Genomic DNA, 22,797 nt, shown 5'->3' with positions numbered 1-22,797 from the left:
TCCCTGGCACCCACAGAAGTAGGTACCAGATCTTGAGGCCTCTACTATATTGCCATAGAAAAACCAAAGCCTCCACATCGTTGCTTGCTAGTGGAAACAGCAGAAGTGCCACCTCTGTCTCACTTCTGTCTTCAAAACATGACATTCATATGTCTGCTTTGGCAGAGACGCTGGGCCACATGTGGAACCTGAGGAAGTCTGGGAAATGGAAGCCTCAGCTCCTTATCCTCTAGCATATTACAAGGGGAGTGAGGTGGAGTAATGTGGGCTACATGTGATATCTCTTTCAGCACAATATTCAGCGCTAAGCTTCTCTACTAGGCTGGAAGCTATCAGGTGCCAGAGACCAGATTGATGTTAACTGTTTCAGAAGTCCCAGGACTTAGCAAAATGATAAATAGCAGGGGAAGGAAAGAAGGAGGAAGAGAGGGAAAGAAGAGAGGGAAGGACCAAATTGGGACTGGGAAATTCTGTTTTGTCAATATTTAAAACTTAATATGAAATAAAGCAGGGGCTGACACTAACAGTTCTCATTTCTTAGTAGCTTTTGCTTTCAGTCTGTTTCTCTTTATTTTCATGACTATGGACTTAATTTATTTCAAATTCTTTGTACCTGGAAGAAATCAATTGTCTCCTAACTGGAGCCCTGCCAGTTTTTCCCCATTCTAGTCCCTCCCACACACTGAGCTCTGACTGGGTTTCCTAAAATAGTGGTCTTCAAACTTTTTACTTGCAAATACTTTCAAAAGAATTTTGTAAAGCTTTTTATCCTCTTGCACATTATTAAGCTGACATGTAGAACTTTTCATCCCAAATTATAAGTTACAAAGAATGTAACTCCCAGTGTAATATATTGTCTTTAAAAAATATATCGCATAGAATCTAAACATTATGTCATCTACTTTCTAAAAATATATGGACAAGCTGTTTTTTAATAATCAGAGATTTTGCATCTTTCCTTGTCTCTCTTTACATTCAGATTCCTATTCTGCTTTACCAAAGAATTTCATCCTAATATGACATTTTTATTCTTGAAAGTCATCAATATTATTTTAATTATCACAATGAAAGGCATATACATTGAAATTTCATTTAAAAGTTTTTGGTGATCATAAAGCTGTGTTTAAAAATTACTCTGTATTAAGTTATTATTTCAATCACTATTAGTATACTATTGATAAAAGCAACATGAATACATTATAAATTTTGATAAGTAATTATTAAACAGAAAAACCAAATTTTTGTTTTAATGTTTCTCGTAATGAGCTGAATGAAGACTGGTTTTGCTAAAATTAGGTCAAGTATGTAATTTTTGCTAAAATTAGGTCAAGTATCAATTTTGTATAATTATTTATTATTTATGGCTAAATTGAGACTGTTTAACCTCAGTTTTATTCCCCTACCTTTTGTGTTTTATTATTAATGTAAACGTTGAGCAAAATTTGTTCATGTAAATAAGTAGGTTGGAATAGTTTTGTTACAGTAATGCCCTCAGTTCTTTAATTTTTAATTTTTAATTGTATTTTTTCCATTACCATTTATCCCCCTTTTGCTCCCTCCCCACTGCAATCACCACACTGTTGTCCATGTCCATGAGTCCTTTTTTCTTTTTGCTTGATCCCTTTACACGCTGTCAGAATCATATGCCAAAAATCATGGAGAAACCTAACACCGAAATTTGCATTTAATGCTCAATCAGTTGAAAACTTGATAGATCTTTGAAAGCAAAATAGAAAACCATCTAATAGCAAATGGAATTGTTACTCATTTATAAAGTGACTCCTTTCTCAACACCAATACCAATATACCTATGCTGTGTTTCTAATCATCCTGTGGGTTACAGAGCTTTTTCTACCACAAGGTAATATACACTATATAAAGATCAGCATAAAACGAGGTCCTTCTTCTTTAAAATATGACATAAAGGGGAAGAGGTGCATGAAAGAAAGGTGGAAATTTTGTATCCTCAAGCAGATCAGGTTTTTTAAGTTATTTTTCAGCTTCATCAATGTATAACTGACAAATACAATTATAAAATATTTAAAGTGTATAATGTGATAATCTGATATAAGTATACATTGTGAAAGAATTCATCCTATCAAGTTAATGAATACATTCATCACCTCACATATTTACTTTTTTGGTGGGGGAGGGTGGTGAGAACATTTAAGTTCTACTTTCTTCACAAATATCAATTATACAATACAGTATTGTCAACTCTAGTCACCATATCATACATTAGATCCTCAGACCTTATTCATCCTATAACTGAGAGTTTGTATCCTTTTATCAACCTCTCTGTATTTGCCTCACCCCCTAGCCAATGGAACTATTTTCTACTGTTTCTATGTGTTTGACTTTTTTTTAGATTCCACATATAAGTGACACCTTGCAGTGTTTTCTTTTTTCTGTCTGGATTATTTCACTTAGCATAATGCCCTGCAAGTTCATCCATGTTGTTGCAAATGACAAGATTTCCTTCTTTTTAAAGGCTGAATAATATTCCATTTTGTGTGTGTGTTTGCGTGTGTTTAGGTATCATATTTTCTTGATCCATTCACCTGATTTTGGACACTTAGGTTATTTCCACACTTTGGCTATTGTGAATAATGCTGCAGTGAACATGGGCATTCAGATATCTCTTCAAGATAGTAATTTTGTTTCCTTCAGATATATACCCAAAAGTGGAATTGCTAGATTATGTGGTAGTTCTAGTTTTCATTTTTTGAGGAACCATTACATAAAATGGCTGCATCAATTTACATTTCCACTGGTAGTGTACAAGACTTCTCTTTTTTCCACATCGTTATCAACATTCACCTCTTGTCTTTTAGAGCACAGTCATTCTAATAGTTGTGAGGTAATATTTCACTGTGGTTTAGATTTACATTTCTGTGCTGATTAGTGATGTTGAGCACCTTTCCATGTACCTGTTGGTCATTTGTATGTCCTTGAAAAAAAAAAAGTTTATTCAGATCCTTTGCCTATTTTTAAATTGGCTTATTTCCTTTTTTTGCTATTGAGTTGCAAGAGTTCCCTGCATATTTTATATAATAACCTTTTACTGGATATGTGGTTAGCAAATATTTTCTCCCATGCCATAGGTTGCCTTTTCATTTTGTTAATGGTTTCCTTTGCTGGGCAGAAACATTTTAGTTTGGTGAAGTCCCATTGTTTATTTTTTCCTTTGTTGCCTTTGTTTTTGGTGTCAAATTAAAAAAAATCACTGCTAAGACCAATATCAGAGAGCTCACTGCCTCCCTCCCCTCGCCCCCTCCCCCACATGTTTTCTTCTAGGAGTTTTAGTTTCAGGTCTTATAGTCAAATCTTTAATCCACATTGAGTGGTTTTTGCATATGGTGTAAGATAGATATCCAATTTCCTTCTTTTGCATGTGGTTGCCCAATTTTCCCAACACCATTTATTGACAGTATTGTGTTTGCTTGCTATGATCTTGTGGGTCTCTTGGAAGCAGGATCCATTGAATTTCAGAGCTAGGTATTTTAGTGGGAATTCTAAAAGCTGAGGCACTAAATATAGAGTCCAAACCCTTCACTCCTAAGGGAGAAGGTTCCCTCCTTATTGTATGGTGCTGTGCTGGAAGTGAGGTTTATGGGGAGAGTGTGTCTCAGCCTTTCTTACCTGTTTTGATGTGGGTATTTTCTATGCCTGATGTGTAGGAGTTGCTCAACTAGTGTTTGGGTCTGTTTCAGAGGGAACTGCTCCATATGTAGCTGTACTATCAGTACATCCAAGGGAGAATGGGAACTCAGGAGGAGCCTCCACTTTTGCCCTCTTGTACTCTCTCCATACATTATTTTTTCAGAATAGTTTTAAGGAGTGCAAAGGGAAGTTGAGTATCCAGAATCTTGATTCCTTAAGAGTCTTTCTTGGCCTTCATAGTTCTTGTAAAGTCTTCCTATACCATCATAGAGGTATAGTTTGAAGACTGCTACTTAAAACAGCACAACTTGCCTAAGTAGTATCTCCTCATTGACATAAAATACTCAAAATTTTTTTTAAATTTTAAAAGAATAAGAATGACTAACCATTTAAAACTGTATTTTTTTATTTTTCAATGACAGTTTACATTCAATATTGTTTTGTATTAGGTGTACAGCATAGTAGACAATCATATACTTTCTCCCCAATATTTTTAGTACTCACCTGGCACCATATATAGTTATTACAGTATTACTGACTATACTCCCTATGCTGTACTTTACATTCCTGTGACTATTTTCTAACTACCAATTTGTGCTTCTTAATCCCTTCACCTCTTTCACCTAGCCCCCCAAACTCTCTTCTCTTTGGCAACTATCAATCTGTTTTCTATATCCTCAACCATCAGTCTGTTTTCTATATCTATGAGTCTATTTCAAGTTTGTTTGTTCATGTATTTTGTTCTTTACATTTCACATATAAGTGAAACCATATGATATTTGTCTTTCTCTGACTGACTTATTTCACTTAGCATAATGCCCTCTAGGTGCATTAATGCTGTCACAAATGATAAGATTTCATTTTTTTACTAGCTGAGTAGTATTCCATTGTATATATGTGCCACTGCCTTTTTTATCCACTCATCCCTGATAGGAACTTTGGTTGCTTCCATATGTTGGCTATTGTAAATAAAGTTACGAAGAATATAGAGGTGTATACATTCTTTTGTACTAGTGTTTGGGGTTTCTTTGATTATATAGCCAGCAATCGAATTGCTGGGTCATAAAACAGTTCCATTTTTAGTTTTTTGAGGAAACTCCATATGTTTTCCATGTGGCTGCATCAATTTGCACAAGGGTTCTCTTTTCTCCACATCCTCACCAACACTTGCAGTTTGTTGATTTATTGATGATAAGCCATTCTGACAGTTATGAGGTGATATCTCATTGTGGTTATAATTGCATTTGTCTGATGATTAGTAATGGTGAGCATCTTTTCATATGTCTATTGGCCATTTGAATGTCCTCTGCCCATTTTTAAATAGGATGTTTATTAATTTGGTGTTGAGTTGTATGAGTTATTTACAAATTTTGGATATTAACCCCTTATAGGATGTATCATTGGTGAATATTTTATCCTATTCAGTGGGCTTTTTATTTATTTTTTGATGGTTTCCTTTGTTGGCAAAAACTTTTCAGTTTGATGTAGTCCCATTTGTTTAGTTTTCTTTTTGTTTCCCTTGCCCAAAGGTGAAATATCAGAAAAAAATATTTCTGTAAGAAATGTTAGAGATTTTACTGTCTGTGTGTTCTATGAGTTTTATGGTTAAATCTGTATTTCGAAAGAGCTTACTATTTAAGTGACTTGTCAAGTGCAACAACTAGCAAAAAATATGTAATGTCACCATTTCTAGAACTGATGAATATTTTTGTATTTAATATTTCTAAAATGTCACCAAAAATGTAGAATTTCTTTTTGCACAAGAAGCTGTCATTTAACCAATGCACATTTTACAACTTGAGGAAATACACTTCTAAAGAAGGGGATTGGCAGGAGAAGAGTAGTGGTTTACTGTTCTTGGTCCTGCCATTCCATAGCCAAATGAAAACTTCCTCTTAAGCTTAGATGCCGGTTATTAATGTGCACTGGAGCCCCATTCCTAGGACTCACCTCCAGAGATTCTGACCTAGAATGTCTGTGGTAGGGCACTGCATCCCAGGCAATTTGGACAGAAATGGCCCTTAGGTTACATTCTGGAAAATACTCACCTAAAAGAAAAGTGTACTGGAAAAAAACCATATCTGTGATATCACCAAAGAGATTCAAGTTGCAGGCAAGTAGAATGTCAAGTGCCTTGCAACTGTATGTCTTCCCAATAAGACAGTCTTACAGATTTAGAGACTTTTTTGTTGGTTATGTTACATAAATTAACATGTGTTTTCTGTTTTCAAAGGGCATAAGCCTATGACCGCATTACCTGAGTGATTGTCTGTACGCATAAGCCTCACTTAATCCTCTCTGCAGCGCTGCCTCCGGAGACTCAACAGTTTGGCTGAACTAAATGGTTGAGTTGGTGAAGAATGGGGTGGTCTGTGGGCTTCACTTTAAAACTGAATTCTCTTTTCTATCCTAATGGCTTGGACAGAAAGGGCCCAGAGGTCTGAGAGGGGGGAAACATAAACTATTTCCCTCAGCCCAAACTAAATAAAATGGGCAAAAGGGTTTTGGACAGGAGAGATGTGCCTAGCACACCTTCCTCCAAAGAAGCCCTTTTTTTTTTTTTTTTTTTTTTCTCCTAATGTGGAACAATGAAAAATTAATCCCTGCCTTTTGCCACCTAGTAGTTATGGATTGAATGATGCTTTTTAACCCTTTTTGCCAAATCTGTTGCCCCCAGAACACAACAAGGATGCCAGCCTGCTAAACCAAGCACGCCGTTGTCCGGAGACAGCCAACTGACCTGGAGTCTGCATGATCCTTCCCCATGTGGGAAGGCCACCCTCCCCTCCACACCCCCACTCTTATTAGGGATTTCTGGACCCAAGGGTAGGTAGGACGACGACCATGTCCAGCTTGAAGCAGCTAGAGGAGCTTGAGACCTTCGCCCATTGTCCTTTACAAGATTACAAAGGGTCTTAATATCTGAGAGGGAGGGATAGTTATTTTTTACGAACCATGGGTATGGACTTGGGGGGGGATGCTGGGGGAGGGAGATACTGGGTGGAGGGGAGTAAAGGGGAAAAAATTGGAACTACTGTAACAGCATAATCAATAAAATATATTTAAAAAAAAGATAATAAAAAAAATAAATAAAATAAAATTTGTAGAGGTGATTTATAAAATGAAAAAGTTAAGAATTAAAAGTGTGTTGATTAAGCTGGATTTGGAGCAGGGAGAACTACTACAAAATTCACATAATATGAGTCTGGAATTAATTTAAACAAGAAGAGCACAACCTTGTCTGTGGTAATTGTTCATCTCCAACAACTCTCTGAGGTCCAAATGTGAGTTGAGCCTGGTGAGCTTGCCCTGTCCTCTGAAGTCTGTGTGCTCATTTAAGGAAGAAGAGGACCCATTAAGTCATTTTACCATTCCTATAACAAAACATTTTACATGGTGAAGAGGGGCTGAAAATATCCCATTCTATAAACTACTCTACAGGCTAATCAATTTGAATTAAAGAAAGACATGATTTTAACAAGATCTTTATTGTTCCAAAATTACTAGAGTTCTTCTAAAAACTTTTGAAGTATGTAGAGGAGGTCACTATAAAGAAGACAAATCAATATAACTTGATGCATTCCAACAGGAGGAAAATAACTACAATTACACTGGATAATATTTATTCATTAGTATTCATAGTGCAGTGTGTTGTAAAATAAAAGAGAATGACAAGCTAAAAAATAAGAAGTGGTACACTCTTTGGGGTAAAGAGTAGAATTTTTAGTATATATTGTTAGATTTGCATGTTTAATTGCCTACTTACTTAAAAAACTATTTGTTTACATATAAATTTCTTTACAGCAAAAGGTATTAGAGGTTTTATAAAGAACTCAGATTCTCTCAACCTATGGAGGGCTAATAACCTGATGACATTAAAGTGTTCTATGTGCCTTTATATTTCTAAAAATGATTATTCCTTTCTTGCCTACAAGGACAAGATGAAATGTGACTATAATGTAAAGTGACTTTTCATTATTGAAAATTTTAAACATGCAAAAATAGACTAGTACAACGAACCTCATATGTCTATCCACTAATGTTATTCCATCTATTCCCCACACTGCCCTTTCCTCTCACCAGTGGAATATTTAAAGCAAATCCCACACTGTGTCACCTTATTATTCCAGTATGTATCTCAAAAAATGACTGTAAGAAATAAGTACAATATCATTATCACACCTAAAAATTAACAATATATAACTATTTTACAATATGCTATAATTTGCACATGCAAATGAGTGTTCTTTCAAAGAATCATTTTAAAAATCTATAAGTGATGCTAGCATTGGTCAAAACATTTTTGGAATACTTCCCAGGGTTATTTTTGGAATTTGCTATATATTCCTTAATTATCCTAAATGATGATAAGTCTTCACTCTTCCAAGACGGACTTGACTTGAAAACAGTCAAAAAAGTCTTTGGGAAAATAAACCCCAATAAATAGGGGGAGTAATCAGATTGGGTGTGACTGGTTTCATTAAAGAAAGTAGTATGAGGCACAAGGTGTGTCCCTTTTATGAAAGGAGTCTGATGCTTATAAAGTAGCTGAGAAATTACCTACTCAATGACCAGAGGTGCTGGGGGAGAAAAAGAGCTCTGTTGTACTGGGAGCTGAAGCAGGAGTGAAACTAAGAGGAGAATGTGAGAGGCAGCTGAGAGAGCCAGCCAAGCAGTGAAAGAAACTTATATTAATATTTGTACCCAAATTCCAGTGATTCCAGGCTGCTTTCAGGATTTATCTTGCATTTCAGGCCTCCCTGCTTTTACAAACAATGTTCCCTGTAATTGGAATGCCCATTGGAATGTTCCCTGTAACTGGGTAGACCCATTGGAAGAATCTCTAGTCATCCTTTAAGACCTTGATAAAACATTACCACATTCCTTGACTCTCTTTGGCACAATTAGTTATTTCATTGTAGATCTCTTTCAGCATGTCTGGGGCTACTTTATAATTATTCAGATATGTATGTATGTCCTCAATTAGGTTGATACACAGTGACTTGTACATATTAGGCTTTCAGTAATCATCTTTTTAGTATATACAGTTAATAATACAGTTAATAACTTATATAACTTTACATGGCTTAGACTCTGAAATATCGTCATAATGCAACAAAGTAGTTGTGGACTTGAAACATTATAGAATAAAGCAGAAAAGAAAAATATTATGCAATAGCAGTTTTCGTAAAGAAATTCTGAAAATTTTGATGTTCCCAGTGGAAAGTTACAACACAGAACCGCCCAAAGAAATGTTAGTGATTTATTTTCATCTTTTTAAATTAAAATTTCCACCGGCCAAGATGGAGACTTGTAGGTAGACATGCTTCACCTCCTTGTAAAACCATAAGAAGCATTACAAAAGAAGCACTATCTCCAAACAAAAAACAACCAGAACTACCAAAACATTGAACTGCATGGAAGTCTAACATACAAAGATATAAAGAAGTAATACTCACCCAGACAGGCAGGAGAAGTGGAGATGGGGAGCTGGGGCAAAGAGGACATGGTGTGGCGGTGGTGGCTGAGGCAGCAAGGCAGTGGCTGTGGCCAGCTGATAGGATGGGCAGTCATACATTATAAAAGTCAGAAGGGGCACTGGGGAATGATCCCTGCCCCAGGCCAGACCACACAGCATTGTTCCCTTTCTGACCCCTCCCCCTCATACTGCACCATGAAGAAGTTGAAATGGGTCGCCCAACACTAATACCTAAAGCTCCGCCCCTTACAACATAACAGCTGTGACAGCTCTACCTAAGACAAAGAGGTAAATACAGGAGCATGCCAAGTTGAGGAGACAGAGAAGTATGGCCCAAAAGAGGAGAACTAAATGAGGAGATAGCCAACCTAAGAGATGCAGAGTTCAAAACACAAATGATAACAATACTCACAGAAATGATTGAGTACAGCAAACACATAAGGGAAGAAGTGAAGGCTACACAAAGTGAAATAAAGAAAAATCAACATTAAACCAATAGTGAAGGGAAGGAAGCCACTCAAATGAACGATTTGGAACATAAGGAAGAAATAAACAGTCAACCAGTACAGAATGAAGAAACAAACAAACAAAAAAAAAAAAACAAGGACAAGCTTAGGAACCTCTGGGACAACTTCAAACATACCAATATCTGAATTATAGAAATGCCAGAGGAGAAGAGGAAGAGCAAGAAATTGTAAAGTTAACTGAAACAATAATGAAGGAAAACTTCCCTAATTTGGTGAAGGAAATAAACATACAAGTCGGGAAGCACAGAGAGTCCCAAACAAGCTAGATCCAAAGAGAACCACACCAAGACACATCATAATTAAAATGTTAAAGGTTAAAGATAAAGAGAAAATCTTAAAAGCAGCAAGAGAAAAGAGAGTTAACTACAAAGGAGTTTCCATAAGACTGTTAGCTGATTTCTCAAAAGAAACTTTGCAGGCATGAAGGGACTGGTAAGAAATATTCAAAGTGGTAAAAAGTAAGGACCTACAACCAAGACTACTCTATCCAGCAAAGCTACCATTTAGAATGGAAGAGGAGATAAAGTGCTTCCCAGACAAGGTAAAGCTAAAGTTCATCATTACCAAGCTATTATATGAAATGTTAAAGGGACTTATTAAAGAAAAAGAAGATCAAAGCTATGAACATTAAAATGACAACAAACTCACGACTATCAACAAATAAATCTAAAAAGCAAGAACAAACTAAACAAAGAACCAGAAGAGGAACAGAATCATAGGTGAGGAGATCATTTGGAGGACTATCAGCTGGGAGGGGGAAGAGGGAGAAATGTGGAAATGGTGCAGGGAGTAATAAGCATAATTGTAGGTACAAAATAGACAGGGGGACATTAAGGATAGTAAAGGAAATGGAGAAGCCAAAGAACCTATATGCATAACCCATGGACTTGAACTAAGGGAAGGGAGGATTACTGGAGAGAAGGGAGGTACTGGGCAGAGGGGATCAAAGGGGAAAAAAATTGGGACAACTGTAACAGCATAATCAATAAAATATACTTTAAAAATATTAGAAGGCCTAAAAACAATAAATAAATTAATAAATTCTGTCATCCAAAAGCCCTAACTGCAAACTTTTTTTTCCCTACTAAAGGAAGACTTAAATTCTTCAGTAACAGGGTGAGAACTAACATTTAAATAAATTAGTCACAAAGTATTAGGTGAAAATAAATGAAAATAACAATTTCATATGGTTTTATATAATACACACTTTTTTCACTATAAAAGTGCAAATGAAGAAAGAAAAAAAAAAAAAACAACCCTGCAACTATGGCCTTTCATACACCACACCTGTGCCATGGTCCTAGGATGAGAAATAAAGGAGTTTGTGGGTAGCCCAGGTGGGTAGGCAGGAGAAAAGGAGAGCCACCTGTAAAGAACTAGTGCAACTGATTTCACCTGTTCTTTGTTGAACCAGAATTTTATCTAGATAATAAAGTTTGTTTTCCAAGCCCCATCTAGCTAAGAGCATATTTTCAAACTTTTTTTAAAATTTACTAAGTTCACAGAAATTTTTACAGTCCTTATCAGCTGGCAAATATTCTGTTGCACCATGTTTGTGTGGATATCACCTAATTTGGATACAGAAGGAACAGAATTGAAGTAGTTGAGCAACAGGTTTGCTGGGTTTTAATGATTACATTGCACAAACTGGGCAAGGTATCCCATGACATAAAAGACTGGTCTAGCTCAACCCGGAAATCCGGCCAGACCACCCAGGGACTTACAAAAGTACTTCAGCCTCCACAACATAGAAATGATCTCATCCACCTCATGACACACATGGCCTCTTGGAGCCTGTGACCATGCTCAGCTGAAGACTATATGACATAAATTAGCAATTGGTTTTTTGCTAGTTTTATAAAGAAAATTTAGTTTTTATTTTTTTAAAACAATCCAAAAATATAGTCTAAACTGAATACATGCACTCAAAGCTGAGAATATAGAAATGATGCAATTCCAAATAACAGTACCACTTCTATGTTGTTTGATAACAGCATATTTTGATTGTTATATACAAAGAATTTCACATTCCTAGTAAAGAGGGAAAAGTAAAACATTCATGACCCCCTTTTATCTTTTGAAATATTAAATACCAAGTAATCAGACTTAATCTTGTTTCCAGATTTCAGAGTTATATGAGGGACACATTCTTAAATTCTCAGAGGAAACAAATCTAAAATATTGTAAATTATTTTTCAAAATGTATATATTAAGAGTTTTCTCTGATGATCAATGTGCTAAGTTGAAATTTTATTTTTCCCAAAGAAGGTTAATTTTTATTTGCCAGGTCCAACTTTTGTATATGGAAATTCGGAACTGTTCATTGTAATTGTTGCTTTCTAGTGAACCATCAATTCTGCTCACATAAATAATGCAAACTTTTACATGCAGATCTATCCATAACTTTGTATTGTATTTGCCTGGGGGAACCATCCATTAAAAGAACAAGAGAGAATTCATTACTCTCATTACTTCTTTTAAGCACGTTTATAAGAATAAGGCATCAATTGAGATAAATTAATTTTATTTTATTTTATTTTTATTTATTTTTAGAGAGAGGGGAGAGGAGGGAGAAAGGGAGGAAGAGAGACATCGATTGTTTGCCTCTCACACACCCCCACCTGGAGACCTGGTCCACAACCCAGGCATGTGCTCTAACTGAGAATCAAATCAATGATGAGATAAATTAATCTAAGTAGGTTGTTAAGGGAAGACATGGCCGGTTTGGGTTTATAAGACTTGAAAATAAATTCTACTTAAAAAGTCAATTAGTTGCATCAAAAAAAAAAATCAGTTGCTTTCTATAAAACAATATAAAATCTTTTTGAATGTTTTACTTTTAAATGATTTCAAATTTATGGAAGAATTGCAAAATAGGACATAGAATTCCTGGATACTCTTCACCCAGTTTTATCAATTTTTAACAGTTTGTCACATTTGTTTTAGTGATTGCTATGTCTGTATCTATCTATCTATCTATCTATTTGTATTTGATATTCTCATACAGAATTTTAACATTAATACAGTATGTATTATTATCTAATATAATGTCCATATTAAAATGTCACCAATTTCCCAATAATGATCTTTATGGCAAAATTTCCCCTAATCCAGGGTCCAGTTCAGGATCACTCATTGCACTTAATTGTCATATCTAATCTATTTTAATTTGGAAAGTTTCCCAGCCTTCCCCTATCTTTCATGACCTTGACATTTTTAAAAGACTACAGAACATTTGTTTTTATAGAATATCCTCCAATTTGGATTTTTTGCAGTTTCCTCATTTTTAGGTCAAAGTATGCATTTTTGGAAAGAATGCTTAATAAGTGATGTGTCCTCAGTGGACATGCCATTAGTGATGTTAACTTGATCACTTGATTAAGGTGCTGTCCATTAGCAAAACAAGATAAATTGCTGGATGCAAAAAGAAAATAATTAGATAAAATTTTAGAGTTATTTTGTGTGGGTTGTTTTCTAACTATTAATATTTTGTATTTTAATGACAAAATACCAAATACACAAAATAAGAAAATATACAGGCTCTGCTGTTAAATGAAATGCCAAGCATCCAGGCAGGAAATATTAATTATTGTATCAATGACTAACTGGGCTACATAATCTAATAAAAATAGCTTTTATTTATTTGTTTTATTAAATTTATTTTTATTGTTTTTCTATTACAGTTGTCCCACTTTTTTCCCCATTGCTCACCCCACCCAGCCCAACCCTTCTCCCACAGGCAATCCCCACCCCGTTGTCCATGTCTGGGGGTTATTTATACTAGTTCCTTTACTAAACCCTTCCCCTACTTACCCCCTTTCTTGCCCTCCCCCCTGATAACTGTTACTCTGTTCCTTGTTTACATGTCTCTGGTTCAATTTTGTTCATTTGTTTGTGTTGTTCATTAGTCTCCTGTATTAGGTAATATCATATGGTATTTTTCTTTCGTTGCCTGGCTTATTTCGCTAAGCATAATTCTCTCTAGTTCCATCCATGTTATCGCAAACGGCAGGAGTTCCTTCTTTCTTTCTGCTGCATGGTATTCCATTGTGTAAATGTACCATAGATTTTTAAGCCACTCAACTTTGATTTAGTTTATTCATGCTACCTGTAAACACTTTATGTACATTATTTCTAAACTTTATTACAGGCCTGAAATATTTTAATATCAGCTCCATTTTGCACTTGAGGAAACTGAAGCAAGAGACTTCAGTGATTCTCGTTGGGTTAAGCGGTAGTAAGTAAAAAAGACAATATTTGAACTCAAATCTACCTAAATCTCAAACCCCTGCTTATTCTATCACATCATACTGTAATTCTTTTAAATAAAAATTCTCCGTTTCTATGTTAGTAAAAAACAAATATAAATGTTATAAATTCTGCTCCATATAAAAAGTAGATTAACTTTTGAATAGAACTTTTTAAACACTAATGGTAAATGTTAACAATTATCTTAAGAGTACATTTCAAAATAGGCACTGGAATTAATGGACATCTGGTGTAACAACTTTAAGACTTGGTGTATATATTGTACTTTTTATTTACTTATTGAACCTTTATTTACCATACATCTCCCTGTTTATCATGAACTTTTTATATTCTTTTCCACATTCTTCCATTTAGCCTTGTTATTTCTCTATACCTTTCTTTCTGAATATTTGGAACTCTGGATCTTTATTTCTGATTCTGGCCTCTTTCCCTTTCCAAATATTTTTCCACCTTTTCAGTGTTTCCTTCTTTCCATCACATTATCATAGCTAATTGGGACTTGGGCAATGAAGGTCATCTTAAAGGATTAGTACTGAACCCTATTACATTTAGTACTTCCATTAATCATTTAAATTATGATAACTAATAGTAATTCCAAATAGGGTGAGGTGGCTATAATCTAGGGAAATTACATTAAAACTAAAATTTCTAACAAAAGAGGAAAAAGAATGGACAGGAACAGAAGATACTTTACAGGATACCAGTAATTATTTTAGGGAAGAAAACCAATCTGCTCAAGCACAAGGTGACACAGGCTGGGCTTTATACAAGTATTAATATATCAGGAAATAATAGAAAAGAATAGAGGACTAGAGTGATTCCCATTCTAAACACAAGTCAGGAAAGTAGTACATTTGAAAATATGTCTGATATTGTTATATATGAGCAACATTGTAAAATTACTAACCATGAAGCTATCCTTCCTTTGTTCTCAGTATTGCTTAGGTCTTAGTTACAGTAATGTTTCTATTTTGGCTGTTTACATTTTTTAAAATTTATTTTAAAATTATAGCTCACATGTTACAATATTATATTAGTCTCAGGTGTACAGCATGGTGATTAGACATTTATACCTTTTGAAGTGATCACCACAATAAGTCTAGTAACCATCTGTTACTTGGCTGTTCACATTTTAAAATGTATGTGTCTTATAGAAATACTGAAAAAGTAAAATTTTATAGCTATATTACAAATTAATTAGAGATTCCAAGAAAAAAAAAAAACTAAAAGCTTTAAAAGATATACAATCAGACTTAGAAAGAAATTTTCAAAAACTGAGATTATTAGTCTACTCTATATTTCAGAGCTGTTAATATGGACAGTATTAAAGCAAAACAGTTTTCAGAGAGGGCCATGGAAATATTATTTATAGAATCAAAGACTATGTGGACTACAGGATCTAATAACAATAGACACCATTTGCTTCATGGATACAACCTGCTAAGTACTTTATTATTACTATTTCTGTTTTACATAGGCCTGAAAGGAAGTAATATTAGATCCAATTTCTGATCTTTCAGCAACAAGCATTTTATTCCTTAATCAATAGGTGCTTATTTTAAAAAGTAAATGCCTGCTGTCTTTTTAATTATCCATACTTAAGTGAAACATATTTTATCAGATAATCACTTTGTTCCACTCAATATCTAATAAGTAGCTGTTTTGATAGGAAAGGGAGAGATAGGGAGAGAATAATTTGGGGTACAGAGATTTAATGGGGTGACCATTCTGAGGTGAGCTTTAGAGGATTACTATCACTTAAAAGTCATAGTGGGCACATTACAATTTGTTCTGCACCTCACATGGTAACAGCCACTTCACTGAGCATTATCTCCTTGAGCGTAACCCTGGCTGGTTTAGCTCAGTGGATTGAGCGTTGGCCTGCGAGCTAAGTGTCGCTGGTTCGATCTTCCAGTCAGGGCACATCAGAGAAGGAAAACTCTGACTCCAAAAAACCTCCGCTGCCTTGCGGCATACCTCTTCAGGGGAAAGGCTAAGGGAGTAAACCCCGACAGAAAATCCGGAGCCGGAGTCCCTAAGGCGGTTTGACGTTGTAGTCAACACCGGCAACTCCTGCGGCGCACCTGAAGCCAAGCTGTATTGACTCCGTCTTTCCCTTGGACCCTTCAGCTGCGAAGAGAGGCGGGGTCTGCTGCATGGGCAACAGCAGACCCTCCGTATCACCCTGCCCAGGCTCTGTAGCTTCATCGCAAGATGTCGATTCAACACGGGAGGAGACAGATACCATGTCACTCCCGAGTCGGACTGCACAGCCATTCTCGGCGGTGCAGATAGACTCTTAAGAAGCTACACCATCGTCTCTCGAGACGGACGGCTGCCGACGATCTCCTTGAGCGTGTGGGAAGTTTCCCAGGTGAGTGAATTTCCATCCAGCTTGTCCCAGCCAGCACAGCAGGCAGAGCCAGAGAAACGTGGTAGGAATCATACATGGTAGATGCAAAGATGAACTTCCTGATTATGAGTGAACACTGGAATCTGCTGCTCAGAGAAGGACTATGTAGAATTTCCATCCTGAAAGACATTTGCTTTCGCATGGGAAAAAGTTCTCTAATAGAAAGAATCTGTGGACCACATACTCCTAACAGGATATGACTAGCAAGACTGAGGGAGAACAGGTTGGCTTGAATGAGAAGTAAAGGAGTTGTTACCTTTTTTAAAATGCAACTTCATGAATAAAGTATTTATTTCTATCCGAAGCAAAAATACATACTTATTACATTACAAAAAAATTTATTCTGCAAGAGATCTAATAAGCAGATAATCCGGAGCATCTTACAGTTCAGATTTTCAGAACTACTGATTTTTTTAAATAATAGTCCACCTCTCCTAATTGATTTAGGTAATAAAGTACTTCCAATTAGAAACTGGTAGACTAATTTGGGGGAATTTCATGCACATAAAATATGCTGTTATGATTTTCCTACATTCTCCTTGTTCCCCTGAACAAGTTTATAAGCATATGAGTGGAAAACAGGGGGTGGGGAGAAGTATGGGTGGAGAGCACAGGAAAGTTCAAGCACCTGGATTTTGTTCATTTAGTTCACTGATGATTCTCTCCACACAAAAAAAGTTAACAATTATTATCACAGTGTTCTCTTGTTTACTTATTAAAATGTGAATGACTTTGATGTACTGGCAAAGAATTAAATTAATCTAATAATTGCACACCTTATCCTCATTTGAAAGGACATTAATATCATCGTACCTCTGGTTCCTCTCATATAAAATTGGTGTGCTAGAGGGCATTGAATTACCTGGAGGATCTGTGAAGTCTCTTTCAATTCTAAAACTATAGATTTCTGTGGTCTCTCCAAACTGAGAGTGCTGCTTGTGTACTGGTGTCAGAGCCTGGCTCTGCCACCTCCTTAGTGTGGGACTTCTGGCAGGTTACCTAACCCTCTTTGAAACCAGCTTCCTCAGGTTATTGCCATCATTACAATCCTCACTAGGTACACTTTGTTGGGCAAGCTATTTAACCCACGTCTGTTCTTTCATTGTGAGATGACATGGACAGGACTTAAGAACATATGCGCATAATACCTACAAAAATTGCCTAAAATAATGCCCCACAATGTCCCTCTTTGGTGGTTAAACCCATCCTTTCTTTTGTCTTTGGAGAGGCTTCTCACCTGTTTCAAACTAATGTCACACACAATTTCCCATGAATATAAAGCACAGAAGGAGAGAAAATTGTTAGGTTTATGCTTTGAAGTTTGACACAGGCTTTGCATTACAAGATTTTTTCATCTTTTACCACCCATTATGATTAAATCATTTGGCATACATATTAGCTGTCTGTATTACTGAAGTCAAAGCTTAAAATAAATGTATAGGAACTTAACCAGAAACACTTGCTTTTGTCAGAAATACAAATGGCTACATCAAATAGCAAGACAAATGTTTGTGAGGGCCTGGAACTCTTTGGGGTATTTTCAATCTCTTTCCCATTATTATTTTAATTGTTTATTAACAATTTAAAACCTTCTGCCCAAACTAGACCCACAAATATTTTTCTTGAAGTTGTTTTCTTTTAAACTGCATATCCTTACCTTACTATAGGAGTAAATTAACTATCTATATATTTCATGAAAACTATAATTAGATACAGAATAGGTATACATATCAGAGAGTGAATCGGTAGAAAGTATAATTTTCCCTTAGAACCAAGGGGATATACACATCATATATCAATACTTAAGAACCATCTAAAGATGAGACATTTGTGAACATTCTAGGGTATATAATAGAACAAACATATATGTTGTGAATTTGGTAAATACTTGCTAAATTAATGAAAACAAAAAATCTCAGAAAGTTTGTAAGTCTTAAAACATGTTCTCTTCAATATTTTTTTCATTGTTTACTAAGTGGACACTCTAAGAGGCATAGTAATTATTTACCATCACCCCAAAATTAAAAAATTAATCTACGTGTCTTCAGCCTTCATAGAAACCTATTAACATTATGTTCTTAGACTTCTGCAAAAGGCCTATGTTGAAATAACCATATGAGAAATATTTTGGCATCTTTCATAAATTCGCAATTTTATGACACTTTGTTCACTGTCCTTCATAATGAGAACAATGTTCTCTGAATTCAATGGTAGGCAATATTTGTTTCTTCTGATCAATTAGTATGTTCCATTTTAGTGTTTAGTAAGAACTATGTAACTTACAGCTCCTTTTTTTTAATAAGAAGTCCAGAGTTAAGTTTTCTACTCAGTTTTAGCATCGTCATCTTTAAGTTTTCAGATTAATTATTCACCATACCTAAACTTTCCACTCCCATCACCTTGTTCATAAACTGGTTTTGTCCTTTTTCTCTTATATTTTTTAAAAAATGCCTCTGTACTTCATTTTAAATGACTTCAAATCTTTTTACAAAGAACATATGTAAATAATATACATTGTCAAACAATATTATTCTTTCTTAACTTAGCAATTATTATAATTAAAGCCAACATTATGTCGAGGCACATAATATTAAAGCTTAAGTTTGACCTTGATAAACAATACTCTGTCACCAGAGGCAAATGCTAGGGGTACGTATGTGTTTATTTATATATAATCTACTGACATACTGTAGTGGCAGTATACATGGTTAATACAATGTCAAACAGCTCCAAATAGAAATACATACACTGTTAATATAATGTCATGTACTCCAAACACACCTTTTTAAAATTAACACTGTAAATCATATGGCTTTATATCTAAGTTTTAAAAATTTCTCAAACAGCCCTGGCCATGCAGCTCAGTTGGTTGGAGTGTAGTCCCATACACCAAAAGGTTGTGGGTTTGATCCCTGGCCAGGGCACATACCTACGTTGAGAGTTCGATCCCCGGTTGGAGGATGTTCAGAAGCCAACTGGTTGATGTTTCTCTCTTTCTCCCCGCTCTTCTCTTTCTAAAATCAATAGAGACATATCCTTGGGTGAGGATTGAAAAAAAACAATCATTTTCTGTTTTATAGTCCACAACAAAATAAGTCTGCAATATTTCTGGGTGTGGTCTCTGAAGTTTTTAATCCTCTTTGACTTTGATAAACTGGATATTTGAAGTTACCTGGAAATATTAACCATGGCAGTCCAGGAGCTATGAATTTTATACATACTTGGTCTTGAGAAGACCCTGATAAAGATCACTGTATGAGACCATTATCCTTGAATTAGTCTTAGTGACTAAGGGCATCAAAAGGGCTTAGCTGTGGAAGTCCCTATGTAAGAACTGGAAAACCCATGTATCCACATGCAGACATTTCAGTAGTACTCTTTAGGTCTAATAAAATTAGGGCTGAAAACTTCTTCCAGTCACCATTAGCTATCTATGAACTATGAATTAGCTACATATAAGTAAGAGAAAACCAAGCATTATTATCGCTGGTGAGAAATAAAAATGCAAGAACAAAAATGAGGAGGAAGTGCCTACTGGGTGCTGTCACTGGATGATTTTTAGCCTCAGTGTGATAAGCTAGGCCTCTTCTGGGTCATTTCCAAGTGTACCATGGGAGAAGCCAGCTCTAAAACTAATGTTCTGTTGATCATCGGATTATTTCGTGAAAATTTAGAAGACAAAGTATTTTCTCTTCCTTTTTGGCACCCATGTCATTTAAGCAACTCTGTTCTTGCAAGAGGAAGTCAATCACACCTCTGACCTAGAACAACTAGAACATGTTTATGTGCTGAGAGAAGCATGTTCCTGAGAGATTATCTGAAGGGTAGGAAATTAATCCATTCCTCTAAATAAGCAGTCACAAACTTGGATCAATTTAGCCCACAGAAACATTTTGTTTGGCCCACACTGTATTTTTAAAATACTAAGCCAATATTGAAAAATTGTGAGGTTTCAAATATAGAAGGTTTGGCAACACTGTGGCAGTGTCTCCACATGGCAATGTCTCCTGGAGTTGAGAAATGTCAGCTGCTCCCTTTAGTTAGGGCAAGGATCTCCAGGTAGTCATAGTCCACACACACCTGCATTTGAAATGGCTACAAATATGCTTTGGAAAGAGAGACTGAGCCCACAACTTTGCCAGTTACTTATATGGCTTATTTATTTATTTTCTGACATCATCTTCTTGCTTCTTAGTATACATTTATTTTGGATAGTGACATTAACAAGGCTTCCTTAAGTTTAGAGGCTGTAGAAAAGATGGTTAGCTGGTTTCTATATTTATTGTCCCTCCCTCTATGACTATAGAAACGCCGATTTTCACTTATCCCTTGGTGGTCCAGGGAAGAGACTATATTTCTCAGCAACCTTCACCAACTGAGTATGGTCCTGTAACTAATTACTGTTTCTTTAAAATTTAATCTTTATTGTATTCTTTTTCATTACCATTTGGTCCCCTCATATGCCCTTCCCCCTGCCCCTCACCCAGGAATCACCACACTGTTGTCCATGTCATGAGTCCTTTTTCTTTTTTGCTCAGTCTCTGCCTCCTAATCTCCCCACCCCCACTAGCTGTCATCTGCTCTCCATCTATGAGTCTGTCTCTGTTTTGCTTGTTAGATCACTTTGTTCATTAAATTTCACATATGAGTGGAATCATATTGTACCTGTCTTTCTTTGACTGGCTTATATCACTTGGCATAATGTTTTCTAGCTCCATCCATACCACCACAAAGGCTAAAATTTTCTTTTTTACAGCCAAGTAGAATCCCATTGTGTAAATGTCCCACTGTTGTTTTATCCACTCACCTACTCATGGCCCCTTGGGCTTCTTCCATATCTTGGTGATGTGAATAACACTTAAATGAACATAGGGGTACTTATGTTCTCTTGAATTAGCATTTTGGGTTCCTTCAGATATATTCCCAGAAGTGGGACTGCTCAGTCGAAAGGCAGATCCATTTTTAATTTTTTGAGGTATCTCCACACTGCTTCCCACAGTGGCTGCACCAATGTGCATTCCCACCAACAGTGCAGAAGTGTTCCCTTTTCTCCACATCTTCACCACCACTTGTTTGTTGATTTATTGATGATAGCCATTCTGACAGGTGTGAGATGGTATCTCAGTGTGGTTTTAATTTGCATTTCTCTGATGATTAGTGACATTGAGAATCTTTTCATATGTCTATTGGCCATCCATATGTCCTCTTTGGAGAAGTGTCTGTTCAGGCCCTTTGCCCATTTTTTAATTGGGTTGCCTGTTTTTTTGGTGTTGAATTTTTTAAGTATTTTATAAATTTTGGATGTTAACCTCTTATCAGATGTACTGGTTGTGAAAATTTTCTCCCATTCTGTGGGTTGTCTTTTTATTTTGTTGATGGTCTCCTTTGCTGTACAAAAACTTTTCAGTTTGATGTGGCCCCATTTATTTTTTCTTTTGTTTCCCTTGCCTGGAGAGATATATCTGATAAAAAAAAATTCTGCAGGCAATATTCGAGATTTTGGTAAGGAGGAGTTTTAAATAATTATTTTAAGATGAAAATAAGTAAATATCTATAGATTGATTAGGTGTCACTGAGCCATGTTTATTTAAACATGTACATTCTTTTGTTTCTTTCTTTTGTTCTTTCTTTTTAAACATGTACATTCTAATGACAGTATTTTTATTCAAAGAGACCTTTGATTAAAGGGAGCCCAGATGAGATGACAAAGTAATTTTTATATCCAATGATCATATACCTCAGATTTTCCTGAATAGTCTCCATTTTAAACATTATGTCTCATTCTTATCATCAATATAAGAGAATATTCTTATTCATTCCAACATGTCTTAAATGTATCCTGATTTATGACATAGTAAATATATCACAATATTTATTGGCACATTTTTGTCACTTCTGAAAGGCCTCCAGGTGAACTTCATCTATGTACTCCTGACAGATGTGAAATGGACTCTAGCAAGTGCTCCACAATCCTTTCCAAGGAATTTTTCTGTATATAACATACAGAATAAAACATTCCATTTTCTCTATTTTGGGTAAGTGGCACTACAATTCATCCAGCGGAAACCTGGGAATAGTGACTTTTCTGCCTCCTTCAGACTACTCATACAATAAGTCTCTTAATCTTGTACTTAAGCTTGTGGCCTCACCATTCATCCTTCACAATAAGCCAGAATGATCTTTTCTAAAAGAGCAAATGCTATCTTGCTTAAAAATGCTCTTTAGTGGCTTCTCATTGCTGTAGCAGAAGAAGTAAACTCAAATGTCTACAGGGGTAAATAGGAATCCTAAATATAATATTGAAATGTAGCTTGAGGAGACAGAAAACTGCAGATATCTGGTTAAAGGCATTCACATTTTAAAAACTGTCAAAGAGGATTCAAGAAGAAAGAGAATACGACTTCCAGCCAAGATGGAGGCATAGACAGACATGCTGCATCTCTCTC

The 22,797-nt window shown here is 35.7% G+C and overlaps 1 long non-coding RNA gene across 1 annotated transcript in view; it reads right to left on the bottom strand.

The window, feature by feature from the left end:
• The window catches only part of LOC150001697 (uncharacterized), a 93,721-nt gene that overhangs the window by 40,355 nt on the left and 30,569 nt on the right, over positions 1-22,797 (bottom strand). Inside the window, exon 2 of the long non-coding RNA XR_016512940.1 lies at positions 19,281-19,365. This is a non-coding gene — a long non-coding RNA (uncharacterized LOC150001697). The remainder of the gene's footprint in view (positions 1-19,280; positions 19,366-22,797) is intronic.

This window comes from Furipterus horrens, unplaced genomic scaffold (assembly GCF_987537825.1).
Source record: "Furipterus horrens unplaced genomic scaffold, mFurHor1.1.pri manual_scaffold_9, whole genome shotgun sequence".
Lineage (NCBI taxonomy): Eukaryota > Metazoa > Chordata > Mammalia > Chiroptera > Furipteridae > Furipterus > Furipterus horrens.
The sequence above is the reverse complement of the archived record's forward strand: the minus strand, read 5'-3'. Positions and strand labels throughout refer to the sequence as shown.